The sequence below is a fragment of the Gorilla gorilla genome, chromosome 13 (genome assembly GCF_029281585.2).
Source record: "Gorilla gorilla gorilla isolate KB3781 chromosome 13, NHGRI_mGorGor1-v2.1_pri, whole genome shotgun sequence".
Lineage (NCBI taxonomy): Eukaryota > Metazoa > Chordata > Mammalia > Primates > Hominidae > Gorilla > Gorilla gorilla.
This window is the reverse complement of record NC_073237.2, coordinates 82,369,307-82,388,951: the sequence shown is the minus strand read 5'-3', so window position 1 is coordinate 82,388,951 and position 19,645 is coordinate 82,369,307. Positions and strand designations below refer to the sequence as shown.

At 43.3% G+C, this 19,645-nt stretch overlaps 1 protein-coding gene across 2 annotated transcripts in view; it reads left to right on the top strand.

The window, feature by feature from the left end:
- Nucleotides 1-19,645, top strand: part of ISCA1 (iron-sulfur cluster assembly 1) — a 160,316-nt gene that overhangs the window by 99,040 nt on the left and 41,631 nt on the right. The window lies entirely within an intron of this gene.

Below are 19,645 nucleotides of genomic sequence, written 5' to 3'. Positions count from 1 at the left end.
TTATTCTGAGCACCTCTCAACAGACCTTGAGTTTATGTTTTTCCTAATCAGCATCAGATATTAGAATATTTTCATTACTCCATAATTCCACTTTTTTCACAACTGTCTTGTGAAACTATTCTGTTTCTGTGTTGAGGAACTACTATAATACAAGAAAGCTAGATTTTTCACTGCCAATGTTGGGTTCTTATTAAGAATATAACTTGCCCTTTGCCAAACACAATCTGTACATTTCCACTAGGCTTTTCATTTCTACATATGTGGCTAAAATGAGACAGAGAATGCCTTGATATCATTAATAACCTTTCTCTCTGTCCAAATTATGGTTCTTCCCAAGACATTCTCATTCTCTTCTTTCCACATCTCCATCCATGTTCCTTATCTTCTGTAACCAGAAATCTAGTCCTCTTTTGCCTCCTCTCTTGAGCACTGAACCTATATCCTCCCTGAGGTCTCTCTGTCCTTTCCTCGCTCTCCTGGTGGCCCCCACAAACACCACAGTGCCGCCTTGCAGCCGCCTCTGCCAGTGAACCCCAGACTTCCAGCTGGCTCCAGGAAGGGCAAGCCCTGTGAGCTGCTCTTGCTTCTGAAGTTTGATTATTTGGGGCAGAAAATGAGATATGAAAAGGTTGAAAGAACTGCTGTGAACAGGCAATATACAGCTGTGACAAATGTAGGAAAGGAGAGTTATACAGTGCCACTGTTACCAGAAAGAGGTCCCGATCCAGACCCCAAGAGAGGAATCTTGGACCTTGCAGAAGAAAGAATTCAGGGAAAGTCCACAGAGTAAAGTGAAAGCAAGTTTATTAAGAAAGTAAAGGAATAAAAGAATGGCTACTCCATAGGCAGATTAGCAGCATGGGTTGCTTGACTGAGTATATTTATGTTAGTTACTCCTTGATTATGCCAAACAAGGAGTGGATTATTCATTTTCCAGGAAAGGGATGGGCAATTCCTGGAACTGAGGGTTCCTTCCCTTTTAGATTATATAGGGTAACTTCCTGATGTTGCCATGGCATTTTAAACTGTCATGGAGCTGGTGGGAGTGCATTTTAGCATGCTAATGTATTATGATTAGTGTATAATGAGCAGTGAGGACAACCAGAGGTCACTTTCACCACCATCTTGGCTTTGGCCGGTTTTGGCCAGCTTCTTTACCGCATCCTTTTATCAGCAAGGTCTTTGTGACCTGTATCTTGTGCTGACCTTGTATCTCCTCCTAAGACTAAGAATGCCTAACCTCCTGGGAATGCAGCCCAGTAGGTATCAGCTTTATTTTACCCAGCTCCTATTCAAGATGGAGTCTCTCTGGTCCAAATGCCTCTGACACCACCAGAGGCTAGCCAGAGACATGAGGAAGCTCTTCCCTGAGGAAGTTATATGTAAGCTGAGAGATGAAGAATACGTGGCAGTTTCCCAGACAAAGAAGGAAGGCCACAGCATTGGCCAAGGTCGTGTGATATGAGTCAGAAAGGCCAAACCAAACGGGAGGCATGACATTGTGTTTGCATTGCAGGGGGAAAATAATCTGCCAAAGTTCACTTTTGAAAAAAAGGTATTAGAAAAATATTTAAATAACATATTAAACTTATGCCATTGTATTGATGTTACCACAGATAACCCCATGATATAGGTATATACTTACATTATTTTAAAATATTCAATTTAGAGAAAATATTAGTACACATGATATCAATACATAGCAAAAAGAAAATTCATGATTGTACATAAATGACTGACATTTAGGAAACATAATTTTACTCTAGCCATTAAAATATAATTTACCATGGCATTTTAACATAAAGTTTTTATTTTGGAATAACTAGATTTTACAGAAGAATTGCAAAGAAAGTACAGGGTACTCTTGAGTACACCTCACCCTAACACTTTATTTCATTTCCTCCAATATTATTATCTACATCACCATGGTACATTTGTCAAAACTAAGAAACTAACATTGATACAGTACTATGACATAAACTCCAAATTCATTCACATTTTATCAATTTTTCCATTAATGTTCCTTTTCTGTTCCAGAATTCCACCCAGGGCACCACACTGCCTTTACTCATCACATCTCCTTTGTCTCCTCTGGCCTAAGTTTCTCAGTCTTTCGTGTTTCCCATAACCTTGACCCTTTTGAGGAGTCCTAACCAGGTATCCCATAAAACATACCCCAATCTGGGTCATCTGATGTTTTCTCATTATTAGACTGGTGTCAGGGTTTTTGGAAATAAATTACATTTTTTTCTTTTTTTTTTTGTGATGCAGTCTTGATCTGTCACCCAGACTGGAGTGCAATGGCACGATCTTGGCTCATTTCAATCTCTGCCTCCCAGGTTCAAGTGATTCTCCTGCCTCAGCCTCCTGAGTAGCTGGGATTACAGGCATGTGCCACCATGCCTGGCTAATTTTTGTATTTTTAGTAGAGATGGGGTTTTACCATGTTGGCCAGGCTGGTCTCAAACTCCTGACCTCAGGTGATCAGCCCGCCTCAGCCTCCCAAAGCGCTGGGATTACAGTCATTAGCCACTGTGCCCAACCAGAAATCACTTTTTAACATGTTACTCTGCAGTAGAAAGAGAACAGTGTACGTTTCCAACACCAAAATAAAAAATGGATGTTGTTATGGCCTTTGAATAAAAGGGGATCAGAATATGCCAATCCCAAATATGCCACTTTGGCTTAAGAATTATTTTGAACTGAAGCCAATGAAGAAAGATCAGATGGGCCAGGCATAGTGACTCACACCTGCAATCCTAGCACTTTGAGAGGCTTGAGGTGGGTGGATCGCTTGAGCCCAGGAGTTTGAGACCAGCGAGGGCAACATGACAAAAACACGTTTCTACAAAAAATACAAAAATTAGCCAGGTATGGTGGCACATACCTGTGGGCCCAACTACTCAAGAGGCTGAGGTGGGAAGATCACTTGAGCCCAGGAGGTTGAGGCTGCAGTGAGCCAAGATCATGCCACTGCACGGCAGCCTGGGTAACAGAGTGAGACCCTGTCTCAAAAATTAGAAAAGGAAAAGAAAAAGAAAAATTAGATGTATAAGAAACACTCGCCTCTCCTCCTTTCCACCTAAAAGAAAAACTAACTTTCCCTTTGTAAGGTGTTTCTCCTACTTTCTCCATACTAGGAAGAGAACATAGCTCTTATTATTAAGTGAGATGGCATCGACTTGAGTCTGCATAACTAACCTTACAAATAGTCCCTGTCTTCCATTAGTTTTCCCCATATATTTACATTCCCATAATTTACCACACCTAGAAGCTCAAACACATTTTCCTTGTCTTGTCACTTCTCCACAATTTTTTGCTGTTTGTTAAAAGGTATATAAACTGCCAGGCCTAACTGCTTTTGGGGGTCTTCACTTCTTTTCTGTGAAGCTGCCCCTATACATATGAAAAACACCTTTGTCCTGTTAATCTGTCTTTTGTCAGTTTAATGTTCAGGCCCCAGTTGCTAAACCTAAGAGAGCAGAGGAAAACATTCACTGCTGAATCAATTATAACAACTGATAGATTTTTGGTGACTATCATTAATCTTCATAGTATTGTTTCATAAATTTTCTAAACAATAATTCACAAACATTTGAAATAAACTAAATCATATGAGAAGTCATAAAGTGTGTGATAAAAAAAAAAGTAAAACAAGTTCATTGGTAGCAGGACTGTTTTGAGGAGTCCTAGCCAGGTATCCTATAAAACATCCCCAAACTGAGGTGTCTGATGTTTTCTCATTATTAGACTGGTGTCAGGGGTTTTGGAAAGAAATTACTTTTCTTTTCTTTTCTTTTTTTGGATGAAGTTTCGCTTTTATTGCCCAGGCTGGAGTGCAATAGTGTGATCTCAGCTCACTGCAACCTCTGCCTCCCAGGTTCAAGTGATTCTCCTGCCTCAGCCCTTGAGTAGCTGGGATTATAGGCACCCGCCACCACGCCCAGCTAATTTTTTGTATGTTTAGTAGAGACGGGGTTTCATCATCTTGACCAGGCTGGTCTTGAACTTCTGACCTCAGGTGATCCACCCACCTCAGCCTCCCAAACTGTTGGGATTACAGGCGTGAGCCACTGTGCCATGGCTGTGCAATGCACATCCCTTGGGAGACACCTCTGTGAGGAGTAACTCAAAGGGGTGGGGAAAGGGCTAGAAAAAGTATTAGTAAGCTTTTTCTCTTGTTGATCTTTTGTGGGTCTAATTTACAGGGCCTCAGGCAAAGGAAAAGTGTTTCCTCCCCTACAATCTCAAACTTTAGCATGCATCAGGGCCACCCAGAGGGCTTGTGTAACACACAGGCTGCTGGCCACCCCCAGAGTTTCTGATCCAGTAGGTCTGGGCCAAGGTCTGAGAATTTGCATTTCTACCATGTTTCTGGTGATGCTGATGCTGCTGATCTGATCCAGGGACCACATGTATACAAGAAAGGACACTACTAGGATGAAGTCACCTCCTAATTAACTCTGGGACCCAGTCAGTTGATAACTCTCTGGAGTCCTTCTGCTTCTCCCCTCATAAAATCCTGTGGTCTTTTCAGTCTCCCGATGTTTGGCACTGCTGGACAATGTGCAGAGAAGAAAGCTACAGACCATGTACCCAGAGGCAAGGACCAGCCTTTGTGCTTGCTGGGTTCCTGTGAAAGGAGGACGCGGAGTCAGGTGGTTTATTTGGAGGCAAGCTCAGCAAGCAGGAGTACAGGAGCAGGGAAAGCAAGACGGGGAAGGAGAAAACGCCAAGATCAGAGCACATTATTGTGGTCCCTCAAATCTCCTGGGACCTCTGAGAAGGTGAATGCCTTCCAAAATTGTCCACGGGAAAGATGGGCAGCCACAGCGTTATCCACCAGCTAGACCCCATTGGTCCAGGGTTGTCTGGGGGCATTAGCCCTCCTGCACTTGTAGACCAAGACAGCTGCCACAGCACCAGGTGAGAAAGACCAGGGGCAGCAGTTACGTGATTGAGTCATGACTCTGGTGAGGCAGATCTCCCATGGGACTGTCCAGCACAGCCACAGCAGAAGTCAGAAGTGGACCTATGGGGCATGAAATAGGCAAGAGTGGTGTCTGCCACCTGGCTGTAAGTTCAGGTATGCATGAGGGCTGAGAAGGCCCAGATTTTTACAGGTGCTGCAGGCTCTCCTAGGCCCTTAAAAAAAGCTTTCTCCAATTGCATATCCATATTCTTAGCAGCATTAGTCACAACAGCCAAGAGGTGAAAGCAATCCAAGTGTCCATCCGCAGAAGAAGGGATAAATAAAATGTGGCACAGACAAACAATGAAATGTTATTCAGCTCTAAAAAGCAAGGTGGGCCAGGCACAGTGGCTCATGCCTGTAATCCCAGCACTTCAGGAAGCCAAGGCAGGCAGATCACTTGAGGCCAGGGAGTTCAAGACCAGCCTAGCCAACATGGTGAAACCCTGTCTCTACTAAAAATACAAAAATTAGCCAGGTGTGGTGGTGTGCACCTGTAATCCAAGCTACTCTGGAGGCTGATGCACAAGAATTGCTTGAACCCGGGAGGCAGAGGTTGCAGTGAGCCAAGACCGTGTTACTGCACTCCAGCTGACTCAAAAAAAAAAAAAAAGAGAGAATGAGAGACAGAGCTTTCTTACGCACAGAGCCTGGTGGAACCCACAGCCCCAGGACACAGGCTTGTTCCTCCTTAGCCTCGTGACTTTGTCTTATCCTCTCAAAGGAGGGGAGCGCCCTGCCTATCTGCCTCGTGTTTCACAAGTTACCTTCACTTATGGTTGAACAGGAAGTGAGGGTACAGATCCCTTTTTCTCAAATTATATTATTTGAAGCCACCTACAATTCCTCTCTTTATAGTTCTTTATGCCAAATTTAACAAAGCCCCAAAGTGAGGTCCCAGGACAGGCAGCATCAGCATCCTCTGACAACTCATTTGAGATGCAAATCAGAATCCTTGGAGTAGGGCCCAAAGATTTAACCCTTGATAAATTTATGTTTTAATAAGCCCTCCAGGTGATCCTGATGCACCCCTATGGTTTGTGAAGGATGGCCCCGGATGTCAATGTTTAGGATATGCATTTTGTTAAAGTAGTAACCAGTTGATTTTTCACCTTGCTAGGGTTTCAATGTGTCCCCCAAAGTTCAGATGTTGAAAACTTGATCCTCAATGTGCAATATTGGAAGGTGAGACCTTTAAGAGGTGCTTAAGTCATGAGTTCTCCCCGCTCAAGAGTGGATTCATGCCATTATCATGAAAGTGGGTCTCTTATGAAAGGATGAGCTCAGCCTTCTCTTGCGCGCTCTCTCTCTCTTAACCTTTCTGTGCCCTTCCGTCTTCCACCATGGGATGTTGCAGCACAAAGGCCCTCACCAGATGCTGGCCCTTTGATCTTGGACTTCCAAACCTCTAGGACTGTGAGAAATACATTTGTGCTCTTTATAAATTACCCAGGCTTTAGTATTCTGTTCAGCAGCACAGAACAAACTAAGACACACCCCCAATTTAAAAATACATTATCATGGATTGCCTATTATAATTACTGTAAAATGTTATCATCACTTATTCAGAATAGGATGAGTTTCTCTGCTCTTTTAGCAAACTACAAGCTAGCAAAACATCTCTCATAAACACTTGCAGGATGCCTTAGCAGACAAGAAATCATTTCACAACATAATCCAAATCCAGAGACATCTCAGATAAATTTTCAAACTCTCCTTGCTGGGAGTTTTTTCTTTATATTGTCTTCACTTACTCTGTCCCTCTCTCCTGGTGACCAGAAATAGAAAGCAGACAGTGCAAGGGTCACAAAGTCCTGTCACACTTCTATCTTTACAAATAGTCCTGTGGACTAAAGGCCAAGAAAGGTGAAGACATTTACGTCCTGTGATTTACTGATTCCCCTCTAAAACCCTGTCCCATTTAGAAACAAAGACAAGGATTTATACATGTTAATAATAACAACAAAAATGAAAAACAATCTGAATAGCCAATGTTCGGGAAATAGCTACATAAATCATGTATATACAATCACACAGTGGAATATTATTAAGTCATAAAATGATGTTTACAAAAGAGTTGCAGTGAAGTGATGAAATGCTTATGATATAGAGTTAAACCAGAAAGCAGAATATGAAATTGTGTATACAGTATGATCTCAACCATGTAAACAAAAAGGATGAAAACATTCTAAGGAAATAGTAAAAATGTCAAAATGTTAACAATGGTCACTATTAATTATTATTATTAATTTTTGGTGAAGAGATCATGAGGATTTTCTTGTGCTTCTTGAACTTTGTACTTTCTCTGAAGGAATAGATTTAAGTTTCACTCCCTGGAGGAAAATTGACAGAAGAATCATTTCTCTTCTTATCTATTGGTTCAAGAAATATTCTGGGTTCCACCTCCAAAAACAGTTTTGTGACTCCTTAGTCACCAGCTAAACTTATGTGACAGAGACTGGTCGTATTGTGTGGCTGCCCTGTATCTGCCTCTGTGAACCTCCTTCCTCCAGTGGATGAATGTCCCCCATGGGACCCCATCCCCAGGGAAGAGCCAGGTGCTGCCTTGTAGGATCCAGGCTCCTACAGCCAAGAGCAGCCCATCCAGGAAAGAGTGATGTGGGGAAGACAGCAGAGGCACTCGGCCCCAAGTGATCAGGACTTGGTCAATAACTGCTAGCTTCCCAAAATTTTGATTTTATTTCTTTTTTATTTTTATTAGCTTATTTATTTATTTATTTATTTTGAGATGGAGTTTTGTTCTTGTTGCCCAGGCTGGAGTGCAAAGGCGCGATCTTGGCTCACTGCAACCTCCACCTACGGAGTTCAAGTGAGTCTCCTACCTCAGCCTCCTGAGTGGCTGGGACTACAGGCACACGCCACCATGCCCGGCTAATTTTGTATTTTTAGTAGAGATGGGGTTTCACAGTGTTGTCCAGGCTGGTCTCAAACTCCTGACCTCAGGTGATCCACACTCCTCGGCCTCCCAAAGTGCTGGGATTCCAGGCATGAGCCACCATGCCCAGCCTTATTTGTTTTTTTGTTTGTTTGTTTGTTTTTTGTTTTGTTTTGTTTTAAGATAGAGTCTCATTTTCTTGCTCAGGCTGGTCTCCAATGCCTGGGCTCCAGCCATCCTCCCACAGCCTCCCTCATAGCTGGGATTATAGACGCATACCACCCCACTGGGCTAGTCCTAAATATTTGCCTCTTCTTCCATCTCAGGACCAACCTGAGAAAGCCCCATATGCTCCTCTAACCGACTGAATAGGCTGCCCCATCTCTAATTCACCCATCATGCCAACAGCCTCCAATCAGGGATCCCGGAAGCTTATCAGCACACAGCTTCCCCACTCCCCTGACTGCCCTTGAGCCTCTGCCAAGTGCAAGTGATGGGGCTGACTCTCTCATTATACCATGCTCTGAGTCAACAGCCTCTGGCTACTCTCGTTGAGGGTGCTTCAGTTACTTCCACTGGGGAAGGCGGTGGGGGGCAGGGGGTGTGGGGGGACAGCAGTGCCCAGTGACAGCTCTGTGGTGGAGGTGCCTGGCCCTGCAGCAGTGGAGTGCTCCCTGGGATATCTTATGGTGTGGCCGATGCTCCAGCCCTCCCAGAAGCTTCGTGAGCCCCCTAATATTCTATAATAATTCCCATTCTACTTCGTTCAGCTAGCAGGCACCCTTGGGCTCACTGCCAAGAACACTGGTAAAATGTAAACATCCAGCACTGTCTACCTTTTGGGACAGACATCTCCCCTAAGGTCTGGGTACTGCAATGGCAGCAGAAAATATGTGTGCTGTTGAGGCTGCTGGCCAGCTGTGCCCTCCGCAGCCCCCTCACCAGGGAGTGCAGCCTGAATACCAACTAGCCCCAACTGTCTGATTCACAGGTTTCTTTAAGGCAGGCTGGAAGTGTCAAGGATTTTATGCCCCCTGGAAGCAGCCCTCAACCACTGGCTGACCAGAATTGGTGAAAAAACATTCCGGCTTGCTCCCCTCTCTCCTCACTGATAAGTTAATTAGGTTCATGCCACCTAGGTGTGCTAACTCAGACCAAAGCAGGTTTCACAGTGACTCAATAAAACATTTACACTAGGTGTGCTAACTCAGACCAAAGCAGAAGGTGTTGCAATGACTCAATTTCACATATGTGCTCCAATTCATGGTTTATTGTGAGGGCTTCACACACCATCAATCATGCAATTAATATTCAACACACAGGCAGTAATAAAAAGAGAATAAGGAGCCACAACGATAGCTCTGGAGACCAAGGCACCCACTGATGAGTTGCATGGGTCCAGATGCCCTTCCAACACTGGTTGGGGGGATCTCTGCTTCTCTCTGGCACAGCCTCGCCAAAGTTGGGAGAAGGTCTCAGAGTTCTCAAGGGCAGAGCCTCTGAAGGCATCTTGGAGAAAGCCAGATTTTTGCTGTCTTTATGATCCACAGTAGATGGGTCTATTCTCATTATCTCAGCCATCTTCCACTTTCCGTAGGTTGGTTTCAGGCCTGGGGTGACACCCGGCAGCAGCAGGTGCAATATTATGACCTCAGGCCATCCCATATGTTTATTGCGTTGAAGGGGAAATGACTTCACTGTGGGCTCAATGCCACTTGACGTGAGTGACTCCATTTGGAGACATTAGTGTCACAAATCATGACATTACTCACAGGGGCTACTCTGAGGTTTCCGTTCTGCATTCTCTCGGAGGCTTTCCCAAGGGGACCAGACAGAGGTACCTTTTACTGGCTTCCTTCCCTGAGTCACATTCCCACTCCACAGTAGGGATACCTGAGATCACCTCCCATTGAAAGGCTCGAACATGGATCCTCTCCTCAGGGTTGGCTTCTGGGGATGCCCAAATCTTCACAGACCTGAAAATTTTCTAACTACTTTCTCTGGTGTCAGCTCTTATCTTTTCTAGGTATTCCCCCTGTTTTAAGTACTGGTGATGGTTCAGTAAGCATTATTAACTAATCAATGCACTTAAATTATGCCCAATTTTCCCACCAAATGAGTTACTTTTTGCAGCTGGTGTTATTTCTCAACTCCTGAACTTAACCCTTTCTTTCTCTCACCACCAGAATAAAGAATAGTACAAACAGTACTCTTTAGGCCAGGAGTCACAAACTCAGATACCTTCCAGGATCCAGCAGGTAATATTTGTGTGTATAGAGGCATGTGTAAGGCAACAGGGAGGATGGAACTGGGACAGCCTTGAGAAGAATTCTGACACAAAGTTTATAAAACCGTCTTTCTGGATGAACAAGACAAATGAGGTGGGCCTGTGGGTCCAGATTCCACCTTCTAGATTAGGTATTTTGTAGAAAACATCTCTTTCTCTTCTGTTTGTTGAGTCTTCCCAAGGGCCACGTCTAAAAATTGTCTTACATCACGGTCATGGGCACATAGGCCCCAAAAAGGATTGATAATGTTCTGGAACTCCAGTTTTGAATACACTTACCTCTGCTCAAGCAGTCTAGTTTACTCTGGGAGTCAAAACCATTGTGTTGAATGAGTCTATTATTACCTCCTAACCATTACCCTCATTCTATGACACACTCCAACCCTATGTACACACAGGTATTGCTGAGGAGGAGGCATGGGGGGCCAACTATTTGAGTTTGCCCAGGACTGAAGAGGGTTGGGATATGTGGGACTTACAGTACTAAAACCAGGGAAGTCCTGAGCAAACCAGGATGAGTTGTTCACCCTAGATGTGGGCCTCAGCAGCTACGTGCATACTGCATGCCCCAGCCACCACGTGCATACTGCATGCCCCAGCCACCACGTGCATACTGCATGCCCCAGCCTTCTACTCTAGCCATAGCTGATTGGACCATAGCAGACACCTGACTGAAGAGAAGCCAACCCCTAGCCTTGGCTGAGCCAGTCAGATTCTCTCTTTCTAGGACTAGAGAGAAACAGGGAATTACAGGATGATGGAGTCTTTAAGAGGTCAAGCAGATCCAGGGCCAAGATGGTCACATGGCATACAAACATGGGCTGCAATCATGAAGGCACAGAGAGACAGAGGGATCTCATCTATTAGCATTATCCTTAATGATGGAAGGCTGCATGATTTCTCCCCTAAGATCAGGAATAAGACACCGATATCTGCAATTGCTACTTCTTTTCAGCCTATAATCAAGGTTCCAGCCAGAAAAATTAGGCAAGGAAGAGAAATGAGAAAAGAAGGTAATCTCAGCCAGGCGTGGTGGCTCACACCTGTAATCCCAGCACTTTGGGAGGCCCAGGCTGGCAGATCACTTGAGGTAAGGAGTTCGAGACCAGCTTGGCCAACATGGTGAAATCCCGTCTCTACTAAAAATAAAAAAATTAGCCAGGAGTGGTGGTGGGCACCTGTAATCCCAGCTACTCAGGATGCTGAGGCAGGAGAATCACATGAACCCGGGAGGCAGAGGTTGCAGTGAGCCAAGATCATGCCATTGCACTCCAGCACTCCAGCCTGGGCAACAAGAGTGAGACTCCGTCTCAAAACAAAAAAAGAAGAAGAAGAAAAGGAAGAGGAAGAAGAAGAAAGAACAAGAGGAAAAGGAGAAAGAAGAAGAAGAGGAAAAAATCTGGAATAATTTATTTTTCTAGCTTGAAAAAAATAAATAAACTGATCTCTATTTACAGATGATATGATCTTTTATATAGAAAAAACTGAGGAATCCACAAAAATATCCTAATACAAAGTTATTTTGTATTAGAACTAATACGATTGTTTATTATTATTAGAACTAATACAAAAGTTCAGCAAAGTTACAGGATACAAGATCAATATATAAAAATCAATTGTATTCCTACATATTAACAATGAATAAGAAATTTCATTTACAATAGCATTAAAAAGAATGAATACTTAGGAATATGTTTAACTAAAGGAGTATAAGACTTGTACACTGAAAACTACAAAATATTATTGAAAGTAATCAAAGACATTAATAAACGGAAAGACGGCCAGGCGCGGTGGCTCATGTATGTAACCCAGCACTTTGGGAGGCCAAGGTGGGCAGATCACCTGAGGTTGGGAGTTCAAGACCAGCCTGACCAACGTGGAGAAACACTGTCTCTACTAAAAATACAAAAAATTAGCCAGGCGTGGTGGCACATGCCTGTAATCCCAGCTACTCGGGAGGCTGAGGCGGGAGAATGGCTTGAACCTGGGAGGCGGAGGTTGCAGTGAGCCAAGATCATGCAATTGCACTCCAGCCTGGGCAACAAGAAGGAAGCTCCATCTCAAAATAAATAAATAAATATAAAAACATTCCATGTCTATGTATTATTAGAATACTTAATATTATTAATATTAAGTTAATATTGTTAATGTAATAATACTCCCTAAATTGATGTAGAAATTAAATCCAGGGGCCGGATGCAGTGGCTCACACCTGTAATCCCAGCACTTTGGGAGGCCAAGGCGGGCAGATCACCTGATGTCAAGAGTTCAAGACCAGCCTGGCCAACATGGTGAAACCCTATCTCTACTAAAAATACACAAAATTAGCCAGGCATGGTGGCGGGCACCTGTAATCCCAGCTGCTAGGGAGGCTGAGGCAGGAGAATCGCTTGAACTTGGGAGGCAGAGGTTGCAGTGAGCCCAGATAGTGCCATTGCACTCCAGCCTGGGCAACAAGAGTGAAACTCTGCTTCAAAAAAAAGAAAGAAAAGAAAGACATTAAATCCAATCTTTATCAAAATCCCAGCTGGCTTCTTTGCATAAATTGGCAAGCTGATTCTAAAATTTTCATGGGATTGCAAGGGACCCAGGGTAGCCACAACAATCTTAGAAAAAAACAAAGTTGGAAAAACAACATTTCCCAATTTCAAAAACGTACTGCAAAGCAAGGGTAATCGAGATAGGGTGGTACTGGCATAAGAATAGAAAAATAGATCAATGGGATGGAATTGAGAGTCCAGTTATCTACCTTCATGTTTATGGTCAATGGATTTTCCACAGGAGTACCAAGACAATTCGATGGGGAAAGAATAGTCTTTTCAACAAATGGAGCTGGGACAACTGGATATCCACATGCAAAAGAATGAAGTTGGACATCCTACTTCACACCATATACAAAAATGAACTCAAAATGGATCACAGATCTACCTGTAAGAGCTAAAACTATAAGATACTTAGAAGAAAACAAAGGAGTAAATCTTCATAACCATGGATTAGACAATTTTTTCTTACATATGACAGTGAAAGCCAAATAACAAAAAATAGATAAACTGAATTTTATCAAAACTAAAAACTTTTGCACTTCAAAAGATATCATCGAGAAAATAAAAAGACAACCTATGGGATGAGATAAAATATTTGTAAATCACATAGCTGATAAAGAACTTGTCTCTAGGATAATAAAGGAACTTTACAACTCAATAATAAAAAGTTGAATAACATTAAAATGTAGGCAGAGGATCGAAATAGATATTTCTTCAATGAATATGTACAACTGTACAGTAAGCACATGAAAAGATGCTCGAAATCACTAGTTACTAAGGAAATGCAAATCAAAGCCACAGTGAGATGGCTAAAATAAAAAAGACAATAAGAAGTGTTGACAAGGATATGGAGAAATCAGAACCTTCATACACTGTTGGTGGGAATGTGTAACATAGTGAAGCTACTTTGGAAAACAGTCTGTCAGTGCCTCAAAAAGGGCTGAGCACGGTGGCTCATGTCTGTAATCCCAGCACTTTGGGAGGCTGAGGCAGGTGGATCACCTGAGGTCAAGAGTTCAAGACCAGCCTGGCCAACATAGTGAAACCCCATCTCTACTAAAAATTAAAAAAAAAAAAATTAGCCAGGCATGGTGGTACATGCCTGTAGTCCCATCTACTTGGGAGGCTGAGGCAGGAGAATGGCTTGAACCAGGGAGGCGGAGCTTGCAGTGACCCGAGATTGCCCCATTGTACTCCAGCCTGGGCGACAAGAGTGAGACTCTGTCTCAAAGGAAAAAAAAAAAGAAGGTAAACATAAAGTTACTACGTGACCCTGCAATTCCATACCCACTTGCCCAAGAGAACTGAAACATAGGTCCATAGAATGGAGAGTCCAGTTATCTATCTTCATGTTTATGGTCAATGGATTTCCCACAGGAGTACCAAGACAATTCGATCAGGAAAGGATAGTCTTTTCAACAAATGGAGCTGGGACAACTGGATATCCACATGTACACAAATGTTCATAGCAGCATTATTCATAATAGCCAAAAAGTTAAAACAAACCAAATGCCCTCACCTGATGAAAGGGTAAACAAAATATGGTACATCCACAGAGTGGAGTATTATTCAAATGTTAAAAAGGAATGAAATACTCAGCGATGTTACAACATTAACGAATTGTGAAAACATTAAGCTGAGTAAAAGAAACCATTCAAGCTGGGCACAGTGGTGCATGCCTGTAGTGCCAGCTACTTGGAAAGCTGAGGCAGGAGGATCACTTGAGCCCAGAAGTTCAAGGCTGCAGTGAGCTATGGTTGCACCATTGCACTCCAGCCTGCACAACATAGTGAGACCTTCTCTTTTAAAAAATGTATTAAAGAAGCTACATGGTGTATCATTGCATGTATGTGAAGTATCTGGAACAGAAAATCCATAGAAATTCATAAAGTAGGTTTATGGTTGCTGGAGCTGAGGGGAAGAGAGGAAATGAGGGGTGACTGCTAATGGGTACAGGGTTCCTTTTGGAGTGATGAAATATTCTGAAATTAGATAGTGATTATGGCTGCATTATTCTGTGAATACAGTAAAAAGCCAAGGAATTGTATCCTTTCAAATGGTGAATTTTATGGTATGTGAATTAAACCTAGTAAAGCTATTTTTAAAAATCAGCAGAAGATGCCGGGCGTAGTGGCTCACGCCTGTAATCCCAGCACTTTGGGAGGCCAAGATCGCGCCACGGCACTCCAGCCTGGCGACAGAGTGAGACTCTGCCTGGGAAAAAAAAAATCAGCGGAAGAATGCAGCAGACCAAGCAGGTGGCCCATGTGAGAGGAGCCGCTGAGCCATGCTGCAGGTTCTCCAGCTCCATTTCTGTATGGCCAGCGCTGCTGGGTTCCCCTCTTGGATGTCTGAGCGACTGCATGGTGACTTCTCTCCATGAATCCCTTCTGACCTGAGCTAGCTCAAAAGGGTTTCTGTTGCTTGTCCCCTAACAATTCCTAATACACGCATCATTTCTGTCCTTGATTCTGCCTGGCCACCTGCAGTTCATGTTGCCCTTCACGCCAGGGGAGGTCAAGGTTCTTGAATTCAGGCTTTAGCCTGGTAGAGAAGCATTCAAGTGTCCTCGCCATCCCAGACCTAGAGTGGATTTGTTCTCAAGGTTCACATTTATGATCAACATATTCATGCGGGAGAGACATGGCTGAGTCTGAAAGGATATTGTCAAATCTTTCCTGAAGATCAACAGCTTTCAAAAAGATAAATGTTCACTTGACCACTTTCCTACATCCATTGGGTAAAGACAATTTGGTGCTACAGGTCCCTGATAAGTTTTGCCTTGAAATCCATGTCTTCCTCTTTTGGTATTAGGTCCTACCTGTGTATTATTTGATTAATGTTCCTCTGATTTCCTGCTGTACAGCAAGACCCGCTCGAATAAGAATCTGTAATATTGTTGCACAATATTCTTTAAAACTGATTTAAAATGTTGGGCTTTCAGAAGTAACCTTCACCATCAGTAAAACAAGTCATGAAAAATTCCCCGTTTCCTTTTGTTGAGCTCATTTAGTTCAGCATGTCTTTTGTGCTTGGGAGAAAATCGGTTTTCTGTTAAGAACAAATCATTCTGTACATTTTGCCTTGATTGTAGGAGACAGTGCCTAGCTCCTTTTGGGCTTATTGTATTCAAACATCTGCAATTTAATAAAAATATAAATTCTTAGCATCAGGGAAAAAACCCGTAGCTTCTTTTGCTTTTATTTTTCTTTTATGTGAGGAAATAATTGTTCAAAATCTTGCTAATTTGAACATGTGTTGTGCGAAATAAAAATAAAATCCTAAGCCCCCTGACTGATGGAACCAACCTCTCTCAACTAAGGAGGCCCCAGAAAAACCTTAGCACTAAGCTTCCCAGCCATGATGAGACAGGAGGTCAGTCATGTCTCAGTCCCCCCTACCCCACTGACCACCATTAGACATTTTCCTAAGAGAGAAACAGAGGCCGGGTGCGGTGGCTCACACCTGTAATCCCAGCAGTTTGGGAGGCTGAGGTGGGTGGACCATCTGAGGTCAGGAGTTTGAGACCAGCCTGACCAACATGGCAAAACTCCATCTCTCCTGAAAATACAAAAAGTTAGCCGGGCATGGTGGTGCGTGCCTGTAATCCCAGCTACTTGGGAGGCTGAGGCAGGAGAATTGCTTGAACCTAGGAGGCAGAAGTTGCATTGAGCTGAGATTGCGCCATTGCACTCCAGCCTGGGCAACAGAGTAAGACTCTGTCTCAAAAAAAAAAAAAAAAAGAGAGAGAGAGAGAAACAGAAACCAGCCCTGGAAAACAAAGAACAGACGGCTCCCCCACTGACCAGCCTGACGCCACGGCCAGACTCCCCTCCCTATTCATGGTCTCAAAATGACTGCTGACCTGCTTGCAGGGCGTTCCTTCCTGATGAATGCCTATCGAACAGGGGACTGGTCCCAGCCAGGGTATGGGGGCTGTGCACAAGGCACCTTTGTGTCTTTGATCTCACCTTTTGACATACAGATCCTAATTTTACTGCATTTTAACGTTAAATCTCCACCCCAAAGTGAACATGGGACATATGTAACAGGTATGTTTGCTCGTCATGCATGCTTGAGAACCTCTTTCTTTTTTTTTTTCCCTGAGACAGAATTTTGCTCTGTCACCCAGGCTGGAGTGCAGTGGCATGATCTCGGCTCACTGCAACCTCCACTTCCCAGGTTCAAGCAATTCTCCTGCCTCAGCCTCCCAAGTAGCTGGGATTACAGGCGCCCACCACCACACCTGGCTAATTTTTGTATTTTTAGTAGAGAGAAGGTTTCACCATGTTGGCCAGGCTGGGAGACCCTCTTTCATAAATATTCACAGCGTCTCCTATAACCTGTTAACTAACCTGTTATGTTAACCAGCCTGTCTAGCATAAAACGCTTGTTCCAACCTTCCTCTCTGAAAGTGCCTGCTTTTGATCTCGGCCAGAGGCTCGCTTTCCCAACCTGCAGGTTGCAACCCTTCTCAGAAATAATGTTCTCTTTTTCAACTTTATAGATTTTGTGATTTTTAGTTGACAGTTGCCACAGAGGATATTTATGAGTTCCTGGTAGGGATTGCTCTTCTCATTCCCTTCCCAATGGAAGGCCAGTGTTGGTTTCTTCAGGCTGCCTGCACCTATACCAATGTCCCTCTGCCTCACTATCCTGTCCCACCTTGTCCACTACCTGCAGCATTCATCTCATCTCCTCTTAGATATCCCTGCTCCCCAAACTGAGTCAGATACTTCTGAAATCCCATATTAAAGCCTATGCAAATATCTCTTCAGTACTTATCATATTGTATCATAAATAATGAGAATGTGAACTCCCTGAAGGCAAACTCTGTGATCCTAATAATGGACATAGTTCCTGACACAGAGTAAGCATTCCATTCATGATTGGCCAATGAATAAATAAATAAATGACTGTAAAGATTTTCTTCTGCCACCCCCACAAAAGACTTTCATTTTAAACCTTCCAGACAATCTGTTTTCTGCCACTTATTGTATGCCCCATATGTTTGATGAAAATAGATAATATCGCCAGATGCAATGGCTCACACCTATAATCTCAGTGCTTTGGGAGGCCAAGGCAGAAGGATCACTTGAGGCCAGGAGTTCAAAACCAGCTGGGGCAATGTAGTGAGGCCTTGTCTCTGTAAAAAATGTAAAAAGTAGCTGGGTATGGTAGCACATGCCTATAGTCCCAGCTACTCAGGAGGCTGAGATGGCAGGATCACATAAGCCCAGGAGTTCAAAGCTGCAGTGAGCCATGACCACACCACTGCACTCCAGCCTGGGTGACAGAGCAAAGCCTTATCTCCAAAAAGATAAAGAAAAAGAAAATAAGTATGTCCTTCATAATGAAGAGCATTGATTCACAAAGAAAAATGCAGGTTCTGAAGCTGGTTTGTGGTAGATCATTTACCAGTCAGCTGCACAATGAGAAAAGTAAGGACCTGTGTTTAGTTTTCATGGAGCTTGTTAAGTAGGAGGCCATTGTTTTGAACTGAGCTCTTGCACTAGGCCCCGGTAGACCAAAACAAAATGGAGTCACTCTTGCTAAGTGCCACCTAATCAAACTGAAACTTGAAGGAAGCCAGAAAATCCCAAACTAGACCAGGTTTACCTAAAAACAGGAGATTCACAGCAACCAATCAGAAGGGGCCCAGTTAACCTCAGCTGACGTGATAAGGAAGTCCTCTCTGCTTTAACTCTTCCAAGGAAAGTAACCTGAGATAACCTGAGGTTACCAGTCTGCTTTTTTGTATTTTTCTGTTTTCTTGTTCCTGCTCAAGCTGTTAATGGTGGAGAGTGTCCAGGTTCTTGCCATCTTGAACAAAGAATTGGACAAAACACACAAAGCAAGGAAAGAATGAAGCAACAAAAGCAGCGATTTATTGAAAATGAAAGTACTCTCCACAGGGTGGGAGCAGGCCCAAGCATAGGGGCTCAAGAGCCCCATTACAGAATTTTCTGGGGATTAAATACCCTCTAGAGGTTTCCATCGGTTACTTGGTGTACACCCTATGTAAATGAAGAGAATGAAGTAAAGTTAGAGTAATTTACGCGGTGTACGCCCTATGTAAATGGAGAGGATATTTCCTGTTATAGCTGAAGTGTTTCCATTTGATTTAGTTCAAGGAAGTCCGCATGAATCGGCCTTATGTTCCCTGCCTCCAGACCCTATCCTCCTGCCTCAAAGCTATGTGTTTTAGGCCTTCTTGCATTGCTATAAGTACCTGAGACTGGGTACTTTGTAAGGAAAAGAGATTTAATTGGCTCACAGTTCTGCAGGCTGTACAGAAAGCATGACGCTGGCATCTGTTCAGCTTCTGGGGAGGCCTCAGGGAGCTTTTACTTACAGTGGAAGTTGAAGAAGGAGCAGGTGCATCACATGGCAAAAGCAGGAACAAGGGCAGAGAGGTGCCACGCACTTTTAAACGACCAGATCTCATGAGAACCCATTCGTCACGGTGAGGAAGGCATCAAATCATGAGGGATCTGTCCTGATGGCCCAAACACCTCCCACCAGGCCTCACCGCCATCATGGGGGATTACAATTCAATATGAGATTTGAGCAGGGACAAATATCCAAACTATATCACTGCTGTATACAAACAAATTGTTCTTTATTGCCCAACTGAGCTTCTTTTATTTGTAGAGAGATGCTGCAGTTCATGAATTACTAACAAAAACCAGTTTAATCTTTAAATTTGTTGAAATTTTGGTTTAACAGGCTAAATTGCCACTTTTTGCTTCTGAGATAATCCCTTTCCTACTTTTTTGTAGGAAATTAAGATGGCTTTATTTAAGTGCTTCTCTTTCGGGAACTGGTGATGCAACTAGAAGGTAAGGCAAACACACATGTGCAATATAGGTGAGATAGATATATAACAATACAAGGTATTGATATCTCTGCTATACATTAATATGTAACATAAATACGTACATTGA